At 43.8% G+C, this 24371-nt stretch overlaps 1 non-coding gene across 1 annotated transcript; it reads right to left on the reverse strand.

Moving 5' to 3' along the window:
* Nucleotides 1–667: 667 nt before the first annotated feature.
* LOC130971825 (small nucleolar RNA R71) lies at nucleotides 668–775 on the reverse strand. The gene has a single exon (XR_009083032.1). It is a non-coding gene; the product is annotated as a small nucleolar RNA R71 (small nucleolar RNA).
* Nucleotides 776–24371: the final 23596 nt, after the last annotated feature.

Here is a 24371-nt window from a genome sequence, read left to right on the forward strand (position 1 = left end):
GAACCCTAACTAATAAAGTTCGAATTCTTCTCCTTCTTCTTACTATTTCTCTTTCCTCTGACACTTCAAGAATCTCTATACTGTGACATAGAGGATTCCACATTTTCTTTTTCTCTCCTCTTTCATATGAGCAGGAGCAGAGACAAAGGCATTCTTGTTGAAAGCTGATCCTGAACCTGAAAGGACCTTGAAGAGAAAGCTAAGAGAAGCTAAAGCACAACTCTCTTTAGAGGACCTGACCGAATTCTTCAAGGAAGAAGAACACATGGCAGCCGAAAACAACAACAATGCCAACAATGCAAGGAAGGTGCTGGGTGACTTCACTGCACCTACTCCTGATTTTTTTTGGGAGAAGAATCTATCCCTGCCATTGGAGCAAACAACTTTGAGCTTAAGCCTCAATTAGTTTCTCTAATGCAACAGAATTGCAAGTTCCATGGACTTCCAAGGAAGATCCTCATCAGTTCTTAGCTGAATTCTTGCAAATCTGTGACACAGTCAAGACTAATGGGGTTAACCCTGAGGTCTACAGACTGATGCTATTCCCTTTTGCTGTAAGAGACAGAGCTAGAATATGGTTGGATTCTCAACCTAAAGAAAGCCTGGACTCTTGGGAAAAGCTAGTCAATGCCTTCTTGGCAAGTTCTTTCCACCACAAAGATGGAGTAAGCTTAGAGTGGAAGTCCAAACCTTCAGACAGAAGGATGGAGAATCCCTCTATGAAGCTTGGGAAAGATACAAACAATTAATCAGAAGATGTCCTTCAGACATGCTTTCTGAATGGAGCATCATAGGTATTTTCTATGATGGGTCTCTATGAACTATCCAAGATGTCTTTGGATAGCTCTGCTGGAGGATCTCTTCATCTGAAGAAGACGCCTACAGAGGCAGGAACTAATTGAAATGGTTGCAAATAACCAATTCATGTACACTTCTGAAAGGAATCCTGTGAACAATGGGACTAGTCAGAAGAAAGGAGTTCTTGAGATTGACGCTCTGAATGCCATATTGGCTCAGAACAAGATATTGACTCAACAAGTCAATTTGATTTCTCAAAGTCTGTCTGGAATGCAAAATGCACCAAACAGTACTAAGGATGCTTCATCTGAGGAAGAAGCTTATGATCCTGAGAACCCTTCAATGGAAGAGGTGAATTACCTAGGAGAACCCTATGGAAACACCTATAATTCTTCATGGAGAAATCACCCAAATTTCTCATGGAAGAATCAAGAGAGACCTCAACAAGGTTTCAATAACAATATGGTGGAAGAAACAGGTTAGCAATAGCAAGCCTTTTCCATCATCTTCTCAGCAACAGACAGAGAGTTCTAAGCAGAATACCTGACTTAGCAACAATGGTCTCTGATCTAATCAAAACCACTCAAAGTTTCATGAATGAAACAAGGTCCTCCATTAGGAATTGGAAGGACAAGTGGGTCAGCTGAGTAAGAAAGTTACTGAACTCCCTCCTAGTACTCTCCCAAGTAATACAGAAGAAAATCCAAAAGGGGAGTGCAAAGCCATAGAATGGCCGAATGTGGAGAGGAAAGAGAGGAGGAGGACGCCACTGAGGAAGACCTCAGTGGGCGTGCACCAATCTCCTCTGAGTTCCTCAATGAGGAACCATGGGAATCTGAGGCTCAAAATGAGACCATAGAGATTCCATTGGACTTACTTCTGCCATTCATGAGCTCTGATGAGTATTCTTCCTCTGAAGAGGATGAGTATGTCACTGAAGAGCAAGTTGCTAAATACCTTGGAGCAATCATGAAGCTAAATGACAAGTTATTTGGAAATGAGACTTGGGAGGAAGAACCACCTTTGCTCACCAAAGAACTGGATGACTTGTCTAGGCAGAAACTGCCTCTAAAGAGGCAAGATCCTGGGAAGTTTTCTATACCTTGTACCATAGGCACCATGACCTTCAAGAAGGCCTTGTGTGACTTAGGGTCAAGTGTAAACCTCATGCCCCTCTCTGTAATGGAGAAATTAGGGATCTTTGAGGTGCAAGCTGCAAGAATCTCATTAGAGATGGCAGACAATTCAAGAAAACAAGCTCATGGACTTGTAGAGAATGTTTTGGTGAAGATTGAAGACCATTACATCCCTACTGATTCATAGTCCTAGAGACTGGGAAGTGCATGGATGAATCCATCATCCTTGGCAGACCCTTCCTAGCCACAACAAAGGCTGTGATTGATGTTGATAGAGGAGAGTTAATCATTCAAGTGAATGAAAAATCCTTGGTGTTTAAGGCCCAAGGACATCCCTCTATCATCATGGAGAGGAAGCATGAAGAGCTTCTCTCAAAACAGAGCCAAGCAGAGCCCCACAGTCAAACTCTAAGTTTGGTGTTGGGAGGCCACAACCAAACTCTAAGTTTGGTGTTGAACCCCCACACTCAAACTAAGTTTGGGTGGGGAGGTTCCAACACGGTTTTGAGTATTTCTGAGGCTCCATGAGAGTCCTCTGTCAAGCTAATGACATTAAAGAAGCGCTTGTTGGGAGGCAACCCAATGTTTTATAGCTAACTATCTTCTTTTGTTATTTTATCTTTTTTGTAGGTTGATGATCATAAGAAGTCACAAAAACAATGAAAAAAGCAAAACAGAATGAAAAACAGGAAGAAAAAGCACACCTGGAGGAGAAGAAGCTGGCGTTCAAACGCCAGTAATGCTGTTGGGCGTTTAACGCCCAGTCTGGCACCATTCTGGGCGTTTAACGCCAGAAAGGGGCACCAGACTGGCGTTAAACGCCAGTAAAGGGCAACAACCTGGCGTTAAACGCCAGGAATGGGCACCAGCCCGGCGTTTAACGCCAGAAATAGCTCAAACGTGATTTGAGCAACACTTGGTGCAGGGATGACTTTTCCTTGACACCACAGATCTGTGGACCCCACAGGACCCCACATCACTCTCTCTTCTTTCCCCATTCACCAATCTCAATACCTCTTCCCCAAAAACCCTTCACCTATCAAATCCCATCTTTCTCTTCACCACTCACATCCATCCTTCATAAATCCCCACCAACCTCACCCTTCAAATTCAAACCACTTTCCCTCCAAACCCACCCATAATGGCCGAACCATTACTCCCCCTCTCTCCTATATATAACCTTTTTCAACCCTTCATTTTCACAACCTAAACACCCCTTCTTCCCTTCTTGGCCGAACACACCACCTTCCACCTTCCTCATTTCTTCTTCTTCTACTCTCTTCTTTCTTCTTTTGCTCGAGGACGAGCAAACATTTTAAGTTTGGTGTGGTAAAAGCGTTGCTTTTTCGTTTTTTCCATAACCATTTATGGCATCCAAGGCCGGAGAAACCTCTAGAAAGAGGAAAGGGAAGGCAAAGCTTCCACCTCCGAGTCATGGGAGATGGATAGATTCCTCAAGGGTGCATCAAGTCCACTTCTATGAAGTTGTGGCCTTGAAGAAGGTGATCCCCGAAGTCCCCTTTTCACTCAAAAAGGGTGAATATCCGGAGATCCGCCATGAGATCCGAAGAAGAGGTTGGGAAGTGCTTACCCCCATTCAACAAGTCGGAATCTTGATGGTTCAAGAGTTCTATGCCAATGTATGGATCACCAAGAACCATGACCAAAGTGTGAACCCGAATCCAAAGAATTATCTCACTATGGTTCGGGGGAAATACTTGGATTTTAGTCCGAGAGTGTGAGGGTGGCGTTCAACTTGCCTATGATGCAAGGAGATGAGCACCTTACACTAGAAGGGTCAACTTTGATCAAAGGTTGGACCAAGTCCTCACAACCATATGTGAAGAGGGCGCACAATGGAAGCAAGATTCAAGAGGAAAGCCGGTTCAATTGAGAAGGCATGACTCAAGCCCGTGGCTAGAGGATGGTTAGAGTTCATACAACGCTCAATCATTCCCACTAGCAACCGGTCCGAAGTTACCATAGACCGGGCCATCATGATCCATAGCATCATGATTGGAGAAGAAATAGAAGTTCATGAGGTTATAGCCCAAGAACTCTACAAGGTGGCGGACAAGACCTCCACTTTGGCAAGGTTAGCCTTTCCTCATCTCATCTGTCACCTCTGTATTCAGTTGGAGTTGACATAGAGGGAGATAATCCCATTGATGAGGACAAGCCCATCACCAAGAAAAGGATGGAGTACACAAGAGACCCTCTCACCATGAGACCCCTGAGATTCCTCAAGGGATGCACTTTCCTCCACAAAATTATTGGAGCAATTAAACACCTCCCTAGGAGAGTTGAGTTCCAACATGGGACAACTAAGGTGGAGCATCAAGAACACTCCATTCTCCTCCATGAAATTAGAGAAGACCAAAGAATCATGAGGAGGAGCAACAAAGACAAGGAAGAGACATTGAGGAGCTCAAGCACTCCATAGGATCTTCAAGAGCAAGAAAGAGCCGCCATCACTAAGGTGGACCCATTCCTTGATTTCCTTGTTCTTATTCTGTTTTTCGATTTTTATGCTTTATGTTTATCCATGTTTGTGTCTTGTGATCATTTATCTTAGTGTCTATGCCTTAAAGTTATGAATGTCCTATGAATCCATCACCTTTCTTGAATAAAAACGTGCTTAATGATAAAGGAAAGAATTGCATGAATTCTGAATTTTATAATAGTTTAATTATTTTGATGTGGTGGCAACACTTTTGTTCTCTGAATGTATGCTTGAACAGTGCATATGTCTTTTGAACTTGTGGTTCATGAATGTTGGCTCTTGAAAGAATGATGAAAAAGGAGACATGTTACTGAGGATCTGAAAAATCATTAAAAATGATTCTTGAAGCAAGAAAAAGAAGAAAAAAAAAGAGAAAAAGCAAGCGAAAAAAAAAACCGAAAAAAAAGGAGAAAAAAAAAAAAGAAATAAAGTTGTGATCCAAGGCAAATAAGAGTGTGCTTAAGAACCCTGGACACCTCTAATTGGGGACTTTAGCAAAGCTGAGTCACAATCTGAAAAGGTTCACCCAATTATGTGTCTGTGGCATGTATGTATCCGGTGGTAATACTGGAAGACAGAGTGCTTTGGGTCACGGCCAAGACTCAAGAAATAGCTATGTTCAAGAATCATCATACTTTACTAGGAGAATCATTAACACTATCTGGATTCTGAGTTCCTAAAGAAGCCAATCATTCTGAATTACAAGGGATAGAGTGAAATGCCAAAACTATTCAGAGGCAAAAAGATAAAAGCCCCGCTCATAATAATAATACTGATCTTCATAGATGTTTTTGGAGTTCATTGCATATCTCTTCTTTTTATTATTTGATCTTCAGTTGCTTGGGGACAAGCAACAATTTAAGTTTGGTGTTGTGATGAGCGGATAATTTGTATGCTTTTGGCATTATTTTTAGTATATTTTAGTATGATCTAGTTAGTTTTAGTATAGTTTTATTAGTTTTTAGTTAAAATTCACTTTCTGGACTTTACTATGAGTTTGTGTGTTTTTCTGTGATTTCAGGTATTTTCTGGCTGAAATTGAGGGACCTGAGCAAAAATCTGATCCAGAGACTCAAAAGGACTGCAGATGCGTTGGATTCTGACCTCCCTGCACTCGAAGTGGATTTTCTGGAGCTACAGAAGCCCAATTGGCGCGCTCTCAACGGCGTTGGAAAGTAGACATCCTGGGCTTTCCAGCAATATATAATAGTCCATACTTGCCCAAGATTTGATGGCCCAAACCGGCGTTCAAAGTCACCTCAAGAAATTCCAGCGTTAAACGCCGGAACTGGCACCTAATTGGGAGTTAAACGCCCAAACTGGCACTAAAGCTGGCGTTTAACTCCAAGGAGAGTCTCTACACGAAAAAAGCTTCATTGCTCAGCCCAAGCACACACCAAGTGGGCCCGGAAGTGGATTTTTATGTCATTTACTCATCTATGTACTAGTTTTCTATAAGTAGGACCTTTACTATTGTATTTGGAGAGCCTTTTGGGTAGCTATCTTTGTTTTATGCTATCTTAGACCTTTGGGAGGCTGGCCATTCGGCCATGCCTAGACTTGTTCTTATGTATTTTCAACGGTGGAGTTTCTACACCATAGATTAAGGTGTGGAGCTCTGCTGTACCTCGGTATTAATGCAATTACTATTGTTCTTCCATTCAATTCCGCTTATTCTTTATCCAAGATATCACTTGTTCTTCAACATGATGAAGGTGATGATTGACGCCCATCACCATTCTCACTCATGAACAAGGTGACTGACAACCATCCTTGTTCAACAAGCATCTGAGGCTTAGTGAATATCTCTTGGATTCCGATTGCACGATGCATGGTTGATCGCCTGACAACCGAGTGCTCGCCTGACAAACGAGCCAACCATTCCGTGAGATCAGAGTCTTCGTGGTATAGGCAGGACTTGATGGCAGCATTCAGAGAATCCGGAAGGTCTAAACCTTGTCTGTGGTATTCTGAGTAGGATTCAATGATTGAATGACTGTGACGTACTTCAAACCCTGAGGGCGGGGCGTTAGTGACAGACGCAAAAGAATCACTGGATTCTATTCCGCGCCTGATTGAGAACCGACAGATGAATTCGCTATGCTGTGACCAGAGCATATGCAATCGCTTTCACTGAGAGGATGGGAGGTAGCCATTGACAACGGTGAAACCCTACACGAGCTTGCCATGGAAAGGAGTAAGAAGGATGGATGAAGGCAGTAGGAAAGCAGAGAGACGGAAGGGAAGGCATCTTCATACACTTGTCTGAAGCTCTTACACCAATGATATACATAAGTATCACTATCTTTATTTTATGTTATTTTCGTCATCATCATATACATTTGAGTTTGCCTAACTAAGATTTACAAGATGACCATAGCTTGCTTCAATGCTAACAATCTCCGTGGGATCGACCCTTACTCACGTAAGGTATTACTTGGACGACCCAGTGCACTTGCTGGTTAGTTGTGCGAAGTTGTGTAATGCCATGGTATTGAGCTACCAAGTTTTTGGAGCCATTACCGGGGATTATGAGAGTTGTGAAAAAGTATTGTTCACAATTTCGCGCACCAGTGGTCTAGAGATATCTGGGCCATTTCTGTAAGCCCATGGTAGAAGATGTCTAACTGCACCCATTCTAAAAATATTTCAGAGGGGCATTTCCTTAGCATCTCTGTACCTCTCCCAAGCGTCATAAAGGGATTCATTATCCTCTTGTTTAAAGCCTTGGATTTCTAGCCTTAACTGTGTCATCCTTTTTGGAGGAAAATATTGATTCAGGAATTTTTCTGATAACTGTTTTCCATGTTTTTATGCTTGCTATAGGTTGGTTATTTAACCACCTTTTGGCTTGATCTTTTACAGCAAATGGAAATAGTAATAATCTGTAGACATCCTGATCTACTTTCTTATCACGTACCGTGTCAGTAATCTGTAAGAACTATGCCAGAAAATAGGTTCTTCCTGTAGAAGACCAGAATACTGGCAATTTTGCTGCACCATGATAATGAGCTGAGGATTTAGCTCAAAATTACTGGTTCTGATGGGGGGTTGAAGAACAAAATTCTCGTGCGATCTAGAATTTTCACAAATAAATTCCCGTTATAAGTATAGCTTCTAGATTGACAAGAATTCCTTTCTTAAACGTTTGGTTGTCATAAGTAACAGACCCAATAAAATTTATAAACCGAAGTATTCAAACCTCGGGTCGTCTTCTCAAGGAATAGAGGGAAAGTATAATTTATTATTGGTTATGCAAAGGTATATTTGGGGTTTTGAAAAGGTTTGAACAAATAATTTAATTGATAAGTGTTCATACCCTGGGTCAAAGCTGTCCGACCCGGGATGTTCTACAAACAAAGCGACCGACCTCTTCAGGTCAGGATGACCCGACCTCTTCTCAAAGAGCTCGGCCAAGTCACAGGAAAGCCCAATAAAGGGCCCAAATAGAGGAACACGTCTCGAATCCAAGGGCAGCCCAAAGCCCGTAGAGATAAAGGCGGTTCCCTTGAAGATAAGATGACCTCACTCAAAGATAAAAATAAGATAAGATAATATCTTATCTCCAGAAAGGTCACTCCACACTATTATAAATATACTGGAGCACCCAGGTATAACTCATACTCTGATTCTACTCAATACCTGCTTAATACCCTTGCTAACTTAAGTATCGGAGTCCCTTGCAGGTACCCCCACCCTCCGGGGACGAAGGATCAGCATCATCACCAAGTCCAACGAGTCGGACACAGCAACTCCGACCACCATCATCAGATCGGACTCCGCAGCTCTGACCAGCATAGAAGATCTCGTCCGAGATCGACCTCTAGTTTCAGGTAACCCCCGGAATTGGCGCCGTTGCCGGGGAACCTGGAAGTCATCCCATTACCATGGCGGACGACCATGACAATGATCATACCTCAGATCTAGAAAAAAAAACGTTGCATAAAATGCGGACACAACACCAAAAGATACTCCCCAAATCAACAATAAAACTCCCCAAATGAGGGAGCCCTGGGGGCATTTCAAGATCGGTTAAAACAACTTGAGGAAGATGCTCTACGTCAACGAGAGGCGAGAAGGATCTACAAAGAGAAATAAGGTGACGCCGGGAATTGGAGAATAAACTCCTAAAACTTGAAGCCGATGTCAAGACTAAAGCCAGCTGATCCATTCCGAAGATAATGCACGAAAGGAGCAAGACCCATTCACCAAAGAAATCATGAAGACAAAAATCCCAAAGGACTTTAAACTCCCAGACATGACCTTATACGACGGCACTACAGATCCCAGCCATCATCTCAGCAACTTCAGAAGCAGAATGTACCTTACCGATGCCTCAGATGCAGTTCGTTGCAAAGCCTTTCCAACTACTTTAACAAAAATAGCAGTTAGATGGTTCGACAACCTCCCTCCAAGATCCATCTCGAGTTCGACGACATGGCCAAGAAGTTCCTGGCCAGATTCTCCATCCAAAAGGACAAAGCTAAACATGCGCCAAGCTTATTGGGAATCAGACAAGGAGAAAGGGAAACCCTGCGCAACTACATGGAGAGATTCAACAAGACATGCCTGGATATACAAAACCTGCCAACAGAAGCCGCTATCATGGGCCTCATTAATGGAGAAGGACCTTTTAGTCAATCTATATCAAAGAAGTACCCCACGTCTCTGAACGAGGTGCAAGAACGAGCGGAAAAGTACATCAACATGAAAGAAAACTCCCTATTAGGAGAGACCTCAAAGACCGGGTTCACCTCTCGGGATAAAGACAAAGACTCCAGAAAGAAAGAAGATCGCCATGGAGAGAAAATCAATAAATACCACAATTATACCCCTCTTCGGGTGTCTCTTGTGGATGTCTACAGAGAGGTTTGCAACACAGAAAAAATACCACCAGCTCGACCACTCAAAGGCAAAAAAGGAGGAGGAAACCGGGCTGAATATTGTGAATACCATCGGATCCGCGGGTACTCCACCAATGAGTGTTTTGACTTAAAAAACGTTATAGAAAAGCTCATACGAGAAGGAAAGTTAGATCGATACCTGGCCACCCGTGATGATGAACAAAGGTAAAGAAGAAGAGCAGAAGACGTCAGACTAACCGCGTGATCATCCCAGACGCCAGAAACATGTCCGCATGATACATGGTGGATTCGCCGGGGGAGGAATCTCCAAATCATCCCGCAAAAGACATCTCAAAGACGTATACCACGTCGCAGAAAAGAAGGAAACACCCGACATCCCGGCGATCACTTTTAGCAAGGAAGACGCATCCGGCATCACGTTAGGGCATGACGATCCCATGGTCATCACTATCATACTAGCAAACGCAAATCTTTACCGCACATGATAGATCAGGGGAGCTCTGCCGATCTTATTCAAAACCGCCTTCGACAAGCTCGGCTTGGAAGAAAAAGAACTCAGAGCATATCCGGACAGCCTGTTCGGGTTAGGAGATATCCCGGTTCAACCAATGGGATACATCCCGCTCCACACAACTTTTGGAAAGGGAAGTCAGTTAAGAACACTCAAAATAGATTACATCGTCGTTGATGTAAGCTCAGCCTACAATGCCCTAATAGGCCGGGCAACGTTAAATCAACTCGGCGCAATAGTCTCGACTCCACATCTATGTATGAAGTTCCCAACCGTAGAAGGAATAGCCACAGTAAAGGCAGATCAGAAGATGGCGCGCCGCTGTTACAACGAAAGTCTAAACCTCAGAGGCAGAGGAGAAGAATTCCACATCGAGTTCGGTGGAGTTCGGAGGCGGGAGGAGCTCCGCCCACAACCTGAAGGAGAAATAGAGAAAATCCAGATCGGGAACACCCCGGACCAAACAACCAACATCGGCACACTCCTAAAAGGGGACATCAAAGAATCACTCATACAGCCTACGCGACAATGCCGACCTCTTTGCGTGGAAGGCCGCAGACATGCCAGGCATAGATCCCAAACTAATGTGCCACAAGCTAGCAGTCTACCCAGGATCTCGGCCGGTACAACAAAGGTGCAAAAAGCTAGGGCCAGAACGCTCTCAAGCAGTGGAAGAACAGGTATGAGCTCTACTGGAGGCAGGCTTCATAAGAGAAGTCAAATACCGCTATGGCTTGCTAATTTCGTTTTGGTAAAAAAGTCAAATGGGAAGTGGAGAATGTGCACCGACTATACCGATCTCAACAAAGCTTGCCCGAAAGATCCTTATCCGCTCCCAAACATCGACGCACTAATAGATGCCTCCTCCGGATACAAATACCTCTCCTTTATGGACGCATACTCGGGATATAACCAAATCCCAATGTACCCACCCGACCAAGAAAAAACCTCTTTCTTAACCCCAAAGGCAAATTACTGTTACATTGTTATGCCTTTCGGTCTCAAAAACACGGGAGCCACTTACCAAAGATTAATGAACAATGTTTTTTCGGATCACATCGGAAAGATCATGGAGGTCTACGTAGACGACATGCTAGCGAAGACGCAAAACGAAGAGATGTTATTATCCAACCTTACACAAGTATTCAACACCATAAGACGACACAGCATGCGACTCAATCCCACAAAATGTACCTTTGTAGTAGAAGCTGGTAAATTCTTGGGTTTTATCATCACACAGAGAGGAATCGAGGCAAACTCGGACAAATGCAGAGCCGTTCTCGACATGAAAAGCCCGACTTGTATCAAAGAGGTACAACAACTCAACGGGCAGTTGGCAGCCTTGTCCAGATTCCTGCGGGATCTGCAATAAGATCTCTCCCCTTCTATGCCACTCTAAGGAAGGGAAAGGAGTTTGAATGGACAGCTAAATGCGAGCAAGCCTTCCAAGACTTCAAAAAATTTCTGGGACAGCCACCTATATTAAGTCGGCCACGGGAAGGAGAGCCACTCATCTTGTATCTCGCAGTGGGAAATCGGGCAATAGCCTCAGCACTGGTCCGAGAAGACAACGGTGGGCAACAACCCATATACTTTATCAGCAAAGCGTTACAAGGGTCCGAGAAGAACTACCAGAAAATAGAAAAGTTTGGTTACGCTCTCATAATAACATATCGACGACTTCGCCCATATTTCCAGTCTCATACCATTAAAATTCGGACCAACCAGCCCATAAAAGGAATTACAGAAAACAGACTTGGCAGGTAGAATCTTGCAATGGGCAGTCGAGTTGTCCGAATTCGACCTTCAATACGAAGCCCGGACGGCCATCAAATCTCAATATCTGGCCGACTTCATTGCGAAATTTACGGACACATCGGAAATCCCACAGAATGGAATCTATACGTGGATGGCTCCTCAAATAAAACGGGAAGTGATACAGACGTAATAATTGAAAGCGACCAGGGGACCCAGATCGAACTCTCCTCAAATTTGAGTTCCCTGCCTCAAACAATCAAGTGGAATATGAGGCACTACTAGCTGGTTTGAAGCTGGCTAGGGAGGTTGGAGCTCAAACATTTATCATCTTCAGCGATTCACAGGTAATCACTTTACAAATAAAAGGGAACTACCAAGCCAAATATCCCACTATGAAAAAGTACCTGGAAAACCAGGGAACAGCTCGGACAACTCGGAGAGTACGAGATTCAACACATACCCCGAGAACAGAATGCCCAGGCCGATGCACTCTCAAAACTAGCCAGCACCAAACTAGGAGGCAACAATAAAAGCCTTATCCAAGAAATTCTACAGAAGCCAGCAATCTCAGAAGAAGAAAAGGTCCTAGCCATAACAGGTCGCGATCAGGGATGGATGACCCCCATAATTAATTACCTCGCAACAGAGGCCCTCCCTACAGATGAGAAAGAGGCAAAGAGGTTAAAACAAGAAGCACAATACTATACCATCATAAATAATACTTTATACAAAAGAGAGATTTCAACACCATTGCTAAAACGCGTGCCGACTTCCAACACTAAAGATATCTTAGAAAAAGTACACAGTGGCATTTGTAGCAATCACCTCGGAGCGCAAGCACTCGCCAAAAAAGTACTACGGGCAGGATTTTATTGGCCAACCCTACAAAAAGAGGCCACAAAATTCGTAAGGACATGTTCGCCATGTCAAAAGCATGCCAACTTCCACACCGCTCCGCCAGAGGAACTCATCAGCGTAACTTCACCTTGGCCATTCGCAAAACGGAGACTCGATCCTCGGACCTTTTCCTCAAGGATCAGGACAAGTCAAATTCCTCATAGTAGGAATAGACTACTTCACAAATGGATCAAGGCAGAACCCCTAGCCAATACCACAGCTCAAAAAAGTCGGAAATTCCTGTATAGAAACATCGTCACAAGGTTCGGAGTTCCATACTCCATCACTACAGACAATGGTACCCAGTTCACAAACGCAGGCTTCAGAAAACTAGCGGCCAACCTGAATATAAAACAACAATTCACCTCTGTTGAGCACCCCCAAACCAATGGGCAAGCCGAAGCTGCTAACAAAGTTATATTAGCAGGGATAAAATGGAGATTACAGGATGCAAATGGAGCCTGGGCTGAAGAGCTCCCACAAGTCCTATAGGCGTACCGAACGACTCCACATTCCACGACAAAGGAGTCACCCTTCCGATTAGCTTACGGAATGGAGGCAATGATTCCAGTAGAGGTCGAAGAAGGATCACCCAGAGTAATCCATTTTAGCGAAAAGTCAATTCCCAACTTCAAAGGGAAGAGCTCGACTTACTTCCAGAAATCTGAGAAAAAGCTCGGATAAGGGAAGAGGCACTGAAAAGACGAATAGCCTCCAGATACAACTGAAAAGTAATACAGCGGGCCTTTGTTGAAACGACCTTATCCTAATCTGAAACGATATGGGAACAACTCGACCTGGAGAAGGAAAGCTGGCAGCAAACTGGAAAGGACCTTTTCGAGTCATAGAAGTATTGGGAAAGGGCTACTACAAACTTTCCGAACTCGACGGGTGAGAGCTAAATCATGGCACGCCTGCAACCTAAGAAGGTACTATAGCTAGGGTGATAAAAGATCTTGGACAAGGTGCACTCTTTTTTCTGAAAAAGGTTTTTTAACGAGGCGCCCCGCCAAGACCTACGAATCACCCGACTTAGGAAATTAATTCCTCATGTATATTTGCATTTTCTTTAATAAAATTTGTCCAGATTCTCTACAAACGCTCAAGTCGTATTATTCTGAAAACATTCATCGCCCGATTGTAAAGCTACAGATCGACAGAAAGTGAAAACCGAATTCACTGCGCGATCACGATAAAAACGAGGGCTAAAAACCCAAATTCTACAAAATTGGCAAAAATGAAAACAAGAATAACACAAGAAGTTATAGAAAGTGATCCATAGAAAGGACCTGACGAGGTCCTAATAAAGGGATTGCTATAAAATAACTTAAAGGTTGGCCAACACGAAGAGTCGGACCAACCACAACAAACAAGTTATAAGTAAAGCCCTGGAAAGAGGTCTAGCCAACCCTATAAAAGAAGATGACTATAACTTCGAAGAGCCCGACATGGGGAAGTCGGACTCCTACAAAAAGTTACAAAAAATAATCCCTGAAAGAGACCTGAACAAGGTCCAAAAAGAGGATTATCAAGTAACTCGACAGGGCCCGACGTGACAAAGTCGGCCCGGAAAGATAAAGTTACAAAAGATAAATCCCTGAAAGAGACCTGAACAAGGTCCAAAAAAGAGGATTATCAAGTAACTCGACTGGGCCCGACGTGACAAAGTCGGCCGGAAAGATAAAGTTACAAAAGATAAATCCCTGAAAGAGACATGAACAAGGTCCAAGAAAGAGGATTATCAAGTAACTCGACAAAAGCCTGACATGACGAAGTCGGTCCAAGATACAAAGCTACGAAGGTAATCCCTGAAAGAGACATGAACAAGTCCGAAGAAGGGTTACTGAGTAATTTGATCGGGATCGAGACGATAAAGCTACCCTTGAAAGAGACCTTGAGTAAGGTCCAAAAAGGAGGGCTACAAACAAATCAAAAACCAAGTTTGGCAATATCAGTATTACGATAAACAACAGTTTAAGATTGATGAGAGCAGCGTCAGGCCAAAAGATCAAGTTAATCATGTCAGATAAAAACCTACGAAGGTGCCAAGACGAGTGCAAAGCAGACAGGATATAAAAACTACTAAATTATAATAGCAAAGCCTCAGAGGCCACCCAAATCAGCCCAGAAAGCTCGAAAGTCACTTTGTTTTTCAAAACAAAGTTGCTAAACAAGCAACAGAAAGTATCAACAGTCAACAAACACCATTTACAAATAAAAAAGTTCAAAGCCCACAGGTCGGGCTATACACAAATTCATCAGAAATAATCAAAGAGAGTCCAAAGGTTTCCCAGTAGCAGCATCCCGGGGTGAAGGAGGACGAGTCTAGAGAGGAACTGCATCCTGTTCTGTCGCCTCGATTCAAGATCTGACAATCAGGATCTGGCTCAACTACGGTCGAGGGGGCTGAAGAAACCGGCATAGCAGAAGCTTAAGAGAAAGCGCAGGAGGAGGTTCAATGTCATCATTGGGATCATCTGGGACAATCTTGCCATCCTTTACTACGTTATCAAGACTAACGAGAGTCAAATAAGCATCAGGGGCAACAATCCGGAACTGCTCCATCAGGTTCTCATAGGCAACAGTCACACTGCCCATAAGGTGACCCTGGAGCTCGGTATAATTAACCCGAGAAGTTTCCAAGTCATCTCGGAGATGCACCAACTCGCTATAAGCTGAGACATAGCTATTCTTGTGCTTCAACGCCATGTCCTCAGCCAACTTCAAGGAAGCCGCCTAGGCGATAGAGCTAGCCTTCTCACCCTCCAGTTCCTTTTCTACCTTCGCCAACTTCACCTCCAATTCCTCCTTGGTGCACGAAATTGTGATCATCAATGACGCCATCAACATGGTACGCTCAATTGCAATCTCAACTCTTTATCACAACTTCGCACAACTAACCAGCAAGTGTACTGGGTCGTCCAAGTAATAAACCTTACGCGAGTAAGGGTCGATCCCACGGAGATTGTTGGTATGAAGCAAGCTATGGTCATCTTGTAAATCTCAGTCAGGCAGATTCAAATGGTATGGATGATTTATGAATAAAGCATAAAATAAAGATAGAGATACTTATGTAATTCATTGGTGAGAATTTCAGATAAGCGTATGGAGATGCTTTGTCCCTTCCGTCTCTGCTTTCCTACTGTCTTCCAATCATTCTTACTCCCATGGCAAGCTGTATGTTGGGCATCACCGTTGTCAGTGGCTACAGTCCCGTCCTCTCAATGAAAATGTTCAACGCACTCTGTCACAGCACGGCTAATCATTTGTCAGTTCTCAATCAGGTTGGAATAGAATCCAGTGATTCTTTTGCGTCTGTCACTAATGCCCAGCCTTCAGGAATTTGAAGCTCGTCACAGTCATTCAATCCTTGAATCCTATTCAGAATACCACAGACAAGGTTTAGACCTTCCGAATTCTCTTGAATGCCGCCATCAATTCTAGCTTATACCACGAAGATTCTGATTAAGGAATCCAAGAGATAAACATTCAAGCCTTGTTTGCTTGTAGAATGGAAGTGGTTGTCAGGCATGCGTTCATAAGTGAGAATGATGATGAGCATCACATAATCATCACATTCATCAACTTCTTGAGTACGAATGAATATCTTGGAATAAGAATAAGCCGAATTGAATAGAAGAACAATAGTAATTGCATTGATACTCGAGGTACAGCAGAGCTCCACACCTTAATCTATGGTGTGTAGAAACTCCACCGTTGAAGATACATAAGAATAAGGTCTAGGCATGGCCGTGAGGCCAGCCCCCAAATGATCTAAGAACTAAACATCCAAAGATGATCAAAGGATCTAAAGTGATCCAAAGATGAAAATACAATAGCAAAAGGTCCTATTTGGAGAGAACTAATAGCTTAGGGTTTACAAGATGAGTAAATGACATAAAAATCTACTTCCGGGCCCACTTGGTGTGTGCTTGGGCTGAGCATTGAAGCTTTCATGTGTAGAGACTTTTCTTGGAGTTAAACGCCAGCTTTTGTGCCGTTTGGGCGTTTAACTCCCATTCTTGTGCCAGTTTCGGCGTTAAATGCCAAATTCTTGAGCTGACTTGGAACGCCTGTTTGGGCCATCAAATCTCGGGCAAAGTATGAACTATTTACATTGCTGGGCCCAGCAATGTAAATAGTCCATACTTTGCCCGAGATTTGTTGGCCCAAACAGGCGTTCCAAGTCAGCTCAAGAATTCTGGCATTTAACGCCGGAACTGGCACAAGAATGGGAGTTAAATGCCAAACGGGCACAAAAGCTGGCGTTAACTCCAAGAAAAGTCTCTACATGAAAGCTTCAATCTCAGCCCAAGCACACACCAAGTGGGCCCGGAAGTAGATTTTTATATCATTACTCATCTTTGTAAACCCTAAGCTATTAGTTCTCCAAATAGGACCTTTTGCTATTGTATTTTCATCTTTGGATCACTTTAGATCCTTTGATCATCTTTGGACGTTTAGTTCTTAGATCATTTGGGGGCTGGCCTCACGGCCATGCCTAGACCTTATTCTTATGTATCTTCAACGGTGGAGTTTCTACACACCATAGATTAAGGTGTGGAGCTCTGTACCTCGAGTATCAATGCAATTACTATTGTTCTTCTATTCAATTGGCTTATTCTTATTCCAAGATATTCATTCGACTCAAGAAGTTGATGAATGTGATGATTATGTGATGCTCATCATCATTCTCACTTATGAACGCATGCCTGACAACCACTTCCATTCTACAAGCAAACAAGGGCTTGAATGTTTATCTCTTGGATTCCTTAATCAGAATCTTCGTGGTATAAGCTAGAATTGATGGCGGCATTCAAGAGAATCGGAAGGTATAAACCTTGTCTGTGGTATTCTGTAGGATTCAAGGATTGAATGACTGTGACGAGCTTCAAACTCCTGAAGGTTGGGTTAGTGACAGACGCAAAAGAATCACTGGATTTCTATTCCAACCTGATTGAGAACGACAAATGATTAGCCGTGCTGTGACAGAGTGCGTTGAACATTTTCATGAGAGGACGGGTGTAGCCACTGACAACGGTGATGCCCAACATACAGCTTGCCATGGAAAGGAGTAAGAAGGATTGGATGAAGACAGTAGGAAAGCAGAGAGACGGAAGGGACAAAGCATCTCCATACGCTTATCTGAAATTCTCACCAATGAATTACATAAGTATCTCTATCTTATTTTATGCTTTATTCATAAATCATCCATAACCATTTGAATCTGCCTGACTGAGATTTACAAGATGACCATAGCTTGCTTCATACCAACAATCTCCGTGGGATCGACCCTTACTCGCGGTAAGGTTATTACTTGGACGACCAGTACACTTGCTGGTTAGTTGTGCGAAGTTGTGATAAAGAGTTGAGATTGCAATTGAGCGTACCATGTTGATGGCGTCATTGATGATCACAATTTCGTGCACCAAGGAGGAATTGGAGGTGAAGTTGGCGAAGGTAGAAAAGGAACTGGAGGGTGAGAAGGCTAGCTCTATCGCCTAGGCGGCTTCCTTGAATTGGCTGAGACATGGCGTTGAAGCACAAGAATAGCTATGTCTCAGCTTATAGCGAGTTGGTGCATCTCCGAGATGACTTGGAAACTTCTCGGGTTAATTATACCGAGCTCCAGGGTCACCTTATGGGCAGTGTGACTGTTGCCTATGAGAACCATGGAGCTTTCCGGATTGTTGCCCCTGATGCTTATTTGACTCTCGTTAGTCTTGATAACGTAGTAAAGGATGGCAAGATTGTCCCAGATGATCCCAATGATGACATTGAACCTCCTCCTGCGCTTTCTCTTAAGCTTCTGCTATGCGGTTTCTTCAGCCCCCTCCGTAGTTGAGCCAGATCCTGATTGTCAGATCTTGAATCGAGGCGACAGAACAGTGGATGCAGTTCCTCTCTAGACTCGTCCTCCTTCACCCCGGGATGCTGCTACTGGGAAACCTTTGGACTCTCTTTGATTATTTCTGATGAATTTGTGTATAGCCCGACCTGTGGGCTTTGAACTTTTTTATTTTGTAAATGGTTTTGTTGACTGTTGATACTTTCTGTTGCTTGTTTAGCAACTTTGTTTTGAAAAACAAAGTGACTTTCGAGCTTTCTGGGCTGATTGGGTGGCCTCTGAGGCTTTGCTATTATAATTTAGTAGTTTTTATATCCTGTCTGCTTTGCACTCGTCTTGGCACCTTCGTAGGTTTTTATCTGACATTAACTTGATCTTTTGGGCCTGACGCTGCTGCTCATCAATCTTAAACTGTTGTTTATCGTAATACTGATATTGCCAAACTTGGTTTTTGATTTGTTTGTAGCCCTCCTTTTTGGACCTTACTCAAGGTCTCTTCAAGGGTAGCTTTATCGTCTCGATCCCGATCAAATTACTCAGTAACCCTTCTTCGGGGACTTTGTTCATGTCTCTTTCAGGGATTACCTTCGTAGCTTTGTATCTTGGACCGACTTCGTCATGTCAGGCTTTTGTCGAGTTACTTGATAATCCTCTTTCTTGGACCTTGTTCATGTCTCTTTCAGGGATTTATCTTTTGTAACTTTATCTTTCCGGGCCGACTTTGTCACGTCGGGCCCAGTCGAGTTACTTGATAATCCTCTTTTTTGGACCTTGTTCAGGTCTCTTTCAGGGATTTATCTTTTGTAACTTTATCTTTCCGGGCCGACTTTGTCACGTCGGGCCCTGTCGAGTTACTTGATAATCCTCTTTTTGGACCTTGTTCAGGTCTCTTTCAGGGATTATTTTTTGTAACTTTTTGTAGGAGTCCGACTTCCCCATGTCGGGCTCTTCGAAGTTATAGTCATCTTCTTTTATAGGGTTGGCTAGACCTCTTTCCAGGGCTTTACTTATAACTTGGTTTGTTGTGGTTGGTCCGACTCTTCGTGTTGGCCAACCTTTAAGTTATTTTATAGCAATCCACTTTATTAGGACCTCGTCAGGTCCTTTCTATGGATCACTTTCTATAACTTCTTGTGTTATTCTTGTTTTCATTTTTGCCAATTTTGTAGAATTTGGGTTTTTAGCCCTCGTTTTTATCGTGATCGCGCAGTGAATTCGGTTTTCACTTTCTGTCGATCTGTAGCTTTACAATCGGGCGATGAATGTTTTCAGAATAATACGACTTGAGCGTTTGTAGAGAATCTGGACAAATTTTATTAAAAGAAAATGCAAATATACATGAGGAATTAATTTCCTAAGTCGGGTGATTCGTAGGTCTTGGCGGGGCGCCTCGTTAAAAAACCTTTTTCAGAAAAAAGAGTGACCTTGTCCAAGATCTTTTATCACCCTAGCTATAGTACCTTCTTAGGTTGCAGGCGTGCCATGATTTAGGAAGCTCTCACCGTCGAGTTCGGAAAGTTTGTAGTAGCCCTTTCCCAATACTTCTATGACTCGAAAAGGTCCTTTCCAGTTTGCTGCCAGCTTTCCTTCTCCAGGTCGAGTTGTTCCCATATCGTTTCAGATTAGGATAAGGTCGTTTTCAACAAGGCCGCTGTATTACTTTTCAGTTGTATCTGGAGGCTATTCGTCTTTTCAGTGCCTCTTCCCTTATCCGAGCTTTTTCTCAGATTTCTGGAAGTAAGTCGAGCTCTTCCCTTTGAAGTTGGGAATTGACTTTTTCGCTAAAATGGATTACTCTGGGTGATCCTTCTTCGACCTCTACTGGAATCATTGCCTCCATTCCGTAAGCTAATCGGAAGGGTGACTCCTTTGTCGTGGAATGTGGTCGTTCGGTACGCCTATAGGACTTGTGGGAGCTCTTCAGCCCAGGCTCCATTTGCATCCTGTAATCTCCATTTTATCCCTGCTAATATAACTTTGTTAGCAGCTTCGGCTTGCCCATTGGTTTGGGGGTGCTCAACAGAGGTGAATTGTTGTTTTATATTCAGGTTGGCCGCTAGTTTTCTGAAGCCTGCGTTTGTGAACTGGGTACCATTGTCTGTAGTGATGGAGTATGGAACTCCGAACCTTGTGACGATGTTTCTATACAGGAATTTCCGACTTTTTTGAGCTGTGGTATTGGCTAGGGGTTCTGCCTTGATCCATTTTGTGAAGTAGTCTATTCCTACTATGAGGAATTTGACTTGTCCTGATCCTTGAGGAAAAGGTCCGAGGAGATCGAGTCTCCGTTTTGCGAATGGCCAAGGTGAAGTTACGCTGATGAGTTCCTCTGGCGGAGCGGTGTGGAAGTTGGCATGCTTTTGACATGGCGAACATGTCCTTACGAATTTTGTGGCCTCTTTTTGTAGGGTTGGCCAATAAAATCCTGCCCGTAGTACTTTTTTGGCGAGTGCTTGCGCTCCGAGGTGATTGCTACAAATGCCACTGTGTACTTTTTCTAAGATATCTTTAGTGTTGGAAGTCGGCACGCGTTTTAGCAATGGTGTTGAAATCTCTCTTTTGTATAAAGTATTATTTATGATGGTATAGTATTGTGCTTCTTGTTTTAACCTCTTTGCCTCTTTCTCTGTAGGAGGGCCTCTGTTGCGAGGTAATTAATTATGGGGGTCATCCATCCCTGATCGCGACCTGTTATGGCTAGGACCTTTTCTTCTTCTGAGATTGCTGGCTTCTGTAGAATTTCTTGGATAAGGCTTTTATTGTTGCCTCCTAGTTTGGTGCTGGCTAGTTTTGAGAGTGCATCGGCCTGGGCATTCTGTTCTCGGGGTATGTGTTGAATCTCGTACTCTCCGAGTTGTCCGAGCTGTTCCCTGGTTTTGTCCAGGTACTTTTTCATAGTGGGTATTTGGCTTGGTAGTTCCCTTTTATTTGTAAAGTGATTACCTGTGAATCGCTGAAGATGATAAATGTTTGAGCTCCAACCTCCCTAGCCAGCTTCAAACCAGCTAGTAGTGCCTCATATTCCACTTGATTGTTTGAGGCAGGGAACTCAAATTTGAGGGAGAGTTCGATCTGGGTCCCCTGGTCGCTTTCAATTATTACGTCTGTATCACTTCCCGTTTTATTTGAGGAGCCATCCACGTATAGATTCCATTCTGTGGGATTTCCGATGTGTCCGTAAATTTCGCAATGAAGTCGGCCAGATATTGAGATTTGATGGCCGTCCGGGCTTCGTATTGAAGGTCGAATTCGGACAACTCGACTGCCCATTGCAAGATTCTACCTGCCAAGTCTGTTTTCTGTAAGATTCCTTTTATGGGCTGGTTGGTCCGAATTTTAATGGTATGAGACTGGAAATATGGGCGAAGTCGTCGATATGTTATTATGAGAGCGTAACCAAACTTTTTATTTTCTGGTAGTTCTTCTCGGACCCTTGTAACGCTTTGCTGATAAAGTATATGGGTTGTTGCCCACCGTTGTCTTCTCGGACCAGTGCTGAGGCTATTGCCCGATTTCCCACTGCGAGATACAAGATGAGTGGCTCTCCTTCCCGTGGCCGACTTAATATAGGTGGCTGTCCCAGAAATTTTTTTGAAGTCTTGGAAGGCTTGCTCGCATTTAGCTGTCCATTCAAACTCCTTTCCCTTCCTTAGAGTGGCATAGAAGGGGAGAGATCTTATTGCAGATCCCGCCAGGAATCTGGACAAGGCTGCCAACTGCCCGTTGAGTTGTTGTACCTCTTTGATACAAGTCGGGCTTTTCATGTCGAGAACGGCTCTGCATTTGTCCGAGTTTGCCTCGATTCCTCTCTGTGTGATGATAAAACCCAAGAATTTACCAGCTTCTACTACAAAGGTACATTTTGTGGGATTGAGTCGCATGCTGTGTCGTCTTATGGTGTTGAATACTTGTGTAAGGTTGGATAATAACATCTCTTCGTTTTGCGTCTTCGCTAGCATGTCGTCTACGTAGACCTCCATGATCTTTCCGATGTGATCCGAAAAAACATTGTTCATTAATCTTTGGTAAGTGGCTCCCGTGTTTTTGAGACCGAAAGGCATAACAATGTAACAGTAATTTGCCTTTGGGGTTAAGAAAGAGGTTTTTTCTTGGTCGGGTGGGTACATTGGGATTTGGTTATATCCCGAGTATGCGTCCATAAAGGAGAGGTATTTGTATCCGGAGGAGGCATCTATTAGTGCGTCGATGTTTGGGAGCGGATAAGGATCTTTCGGGCAAGCTTTGTTGAGATCGGTATAGTCGTGCACATTCTCCACTTCCCATTTGACTTTTTTACCAAAACGAAATTAGCAAGCCATAGCGGGTATTTGACTTCTCTTATGAAGCCTGCCTCCAGTAGAGCTCATACCTGTTCTTCCACTGCTTGAGCGTTCTGGCCCTAGCTTTTTGCACCTTTGTTGTACCGGCCGAGATCCTGGGTAGACTGCTAGCTTGTGGCACATTAGTTTGGGATCTATGCCTGGCATGTCTGCGGCCTTCCACGCAAAGAGGTCGGCATTGTCGCGTAGGAGCTGTATGAGTGATTCTTTGATGTCCCCTTTTAGGAGTGTGCCGATGTTGGTTGTTTGGTCCGGGGTGTTCCCGATCTGGATTTTCTCTATTTCTCCTTCAGGTTGTGGGCGGAGCTCCTCCCGCCTCCGAACTCCACCGAACTCGATTGTGTGGAATTCTTCTCCTCTGCCTCTGAGGTTTAGACTTTCGTTGTAACAGCGGCGCCATCTTCTGATCTGCCTTTACTGTGGCTATTCCTTCTACGGTTGGGAACTTCATACATAGATGTGGAGTCGAGACTATTGCGCCGAGTTGATTTAACGTTGCCCGGCCTATTAGGGCATTGTAGGCTGAGCTTACATCAACGACGATGTAATCTATTTTGAGTGTTCTTAACTGACTTCCCTTTCCAAAAGTTGTGTGGAGCGGGATGTATCCCATTGGTTGAACCGGGATATCTCCTAACCCGAACAGGCTGTCCGGATATGCTCTGAGTTCTTTTTCTTCCAAGCCGAGCTTGTCGAAGGCGGTTTTGAATAAGATATCGGCAGAGCTCCCCTGATCTATCAATGTGCGGTAAAGATTTGCGTTTGCTAGTATGATAGTGATGACCATGGGATCGTCATGCCCTAACGTGATGCCGGATGCGTCTTCCTTGCTAAAAGTGATCGCCGGGATGTCGGGTGTTTCCTTCTTTTCTGCGACGTGGTATACGTCTTTGAGATGTCTTTTGCGGGATGATTTGGAGATTCCTCCCCCGGCGAATCCACCATGTATCATGCGGACATGTCTTTCTGGCGTCTGGGATGATCACGCGGTTAGTCTGACGTCTTCTGCTCTTCTTCTTTACCTTTGTTCATCATCACGGGTGGCCAGGTATCGATCTAACTTTCCTTCTCGTATGAGCTTTTCTATAACGTTTTTTAAGTCAAAACACTCATTGGTGGAGTACCCGCGGATCCGATGGTATTCACAATATTCAGCCCGGTTTCCTCCTCCTTTTTTGCCTTTGAGTGGTCGAGCTGGTGGTATTTTTTCTGTGTTGCAAACCTCTCTGTAGACATCCACAAGAGACACCCGAAGAGGGGTATAATTGTGGTATTTATTGATTTTCTCTCCATGGCGATCTTCTTTCTTTCTGGAGTCTTTGTCTTTATCCCGAGAGGTGAACCCGGTCTTTGAGGTCTCTCCTAATAGGAGTTTTCTTTCATGTTGATGTACTTTTCCGCTCGTTCTTGCACCTCGTTCAGAGACGTGGGGTACTTCTTTGATATAGATTGACTAAAAGGTCCTTCTCGTAGGCCATTAATGAGGCCCATGATAGCGGCTTCTGTTGGCAGGTTTTGTATATCCAGGCATGTCTTGTTGAATCTCTCCATGTAGTTGCGCAGGGTTTCCCTTTCTCCTTGTCTGATTCCCAATAAGCTTGGCGCATGTTTAGCTTTGTCCTTTTGGATGGAGAATCTGGCCAGGAACTTCTTGGCCATGTCGTCGAAACTCGAGATGGATCTTGGAGGGAGGTTGTCGAACCATCTAACTGCTA

This window comes from Arachis stenosperma, chromosome 3 (genome assembly GCF_014773155.1).
Source record: "Arachis stenosperma cultivar V10309 chromosome 3, arast.V10309.gnm1.PFL2, whole genome shotgun sequence".
NCBI classification, from domain to species: domain Eukaryota; kingdom Viridiplantae; phylum Streptophyta; class Magnoliopsida; order Fabales; family Fabaceae; genus Arachis; species Arachis stenosperma.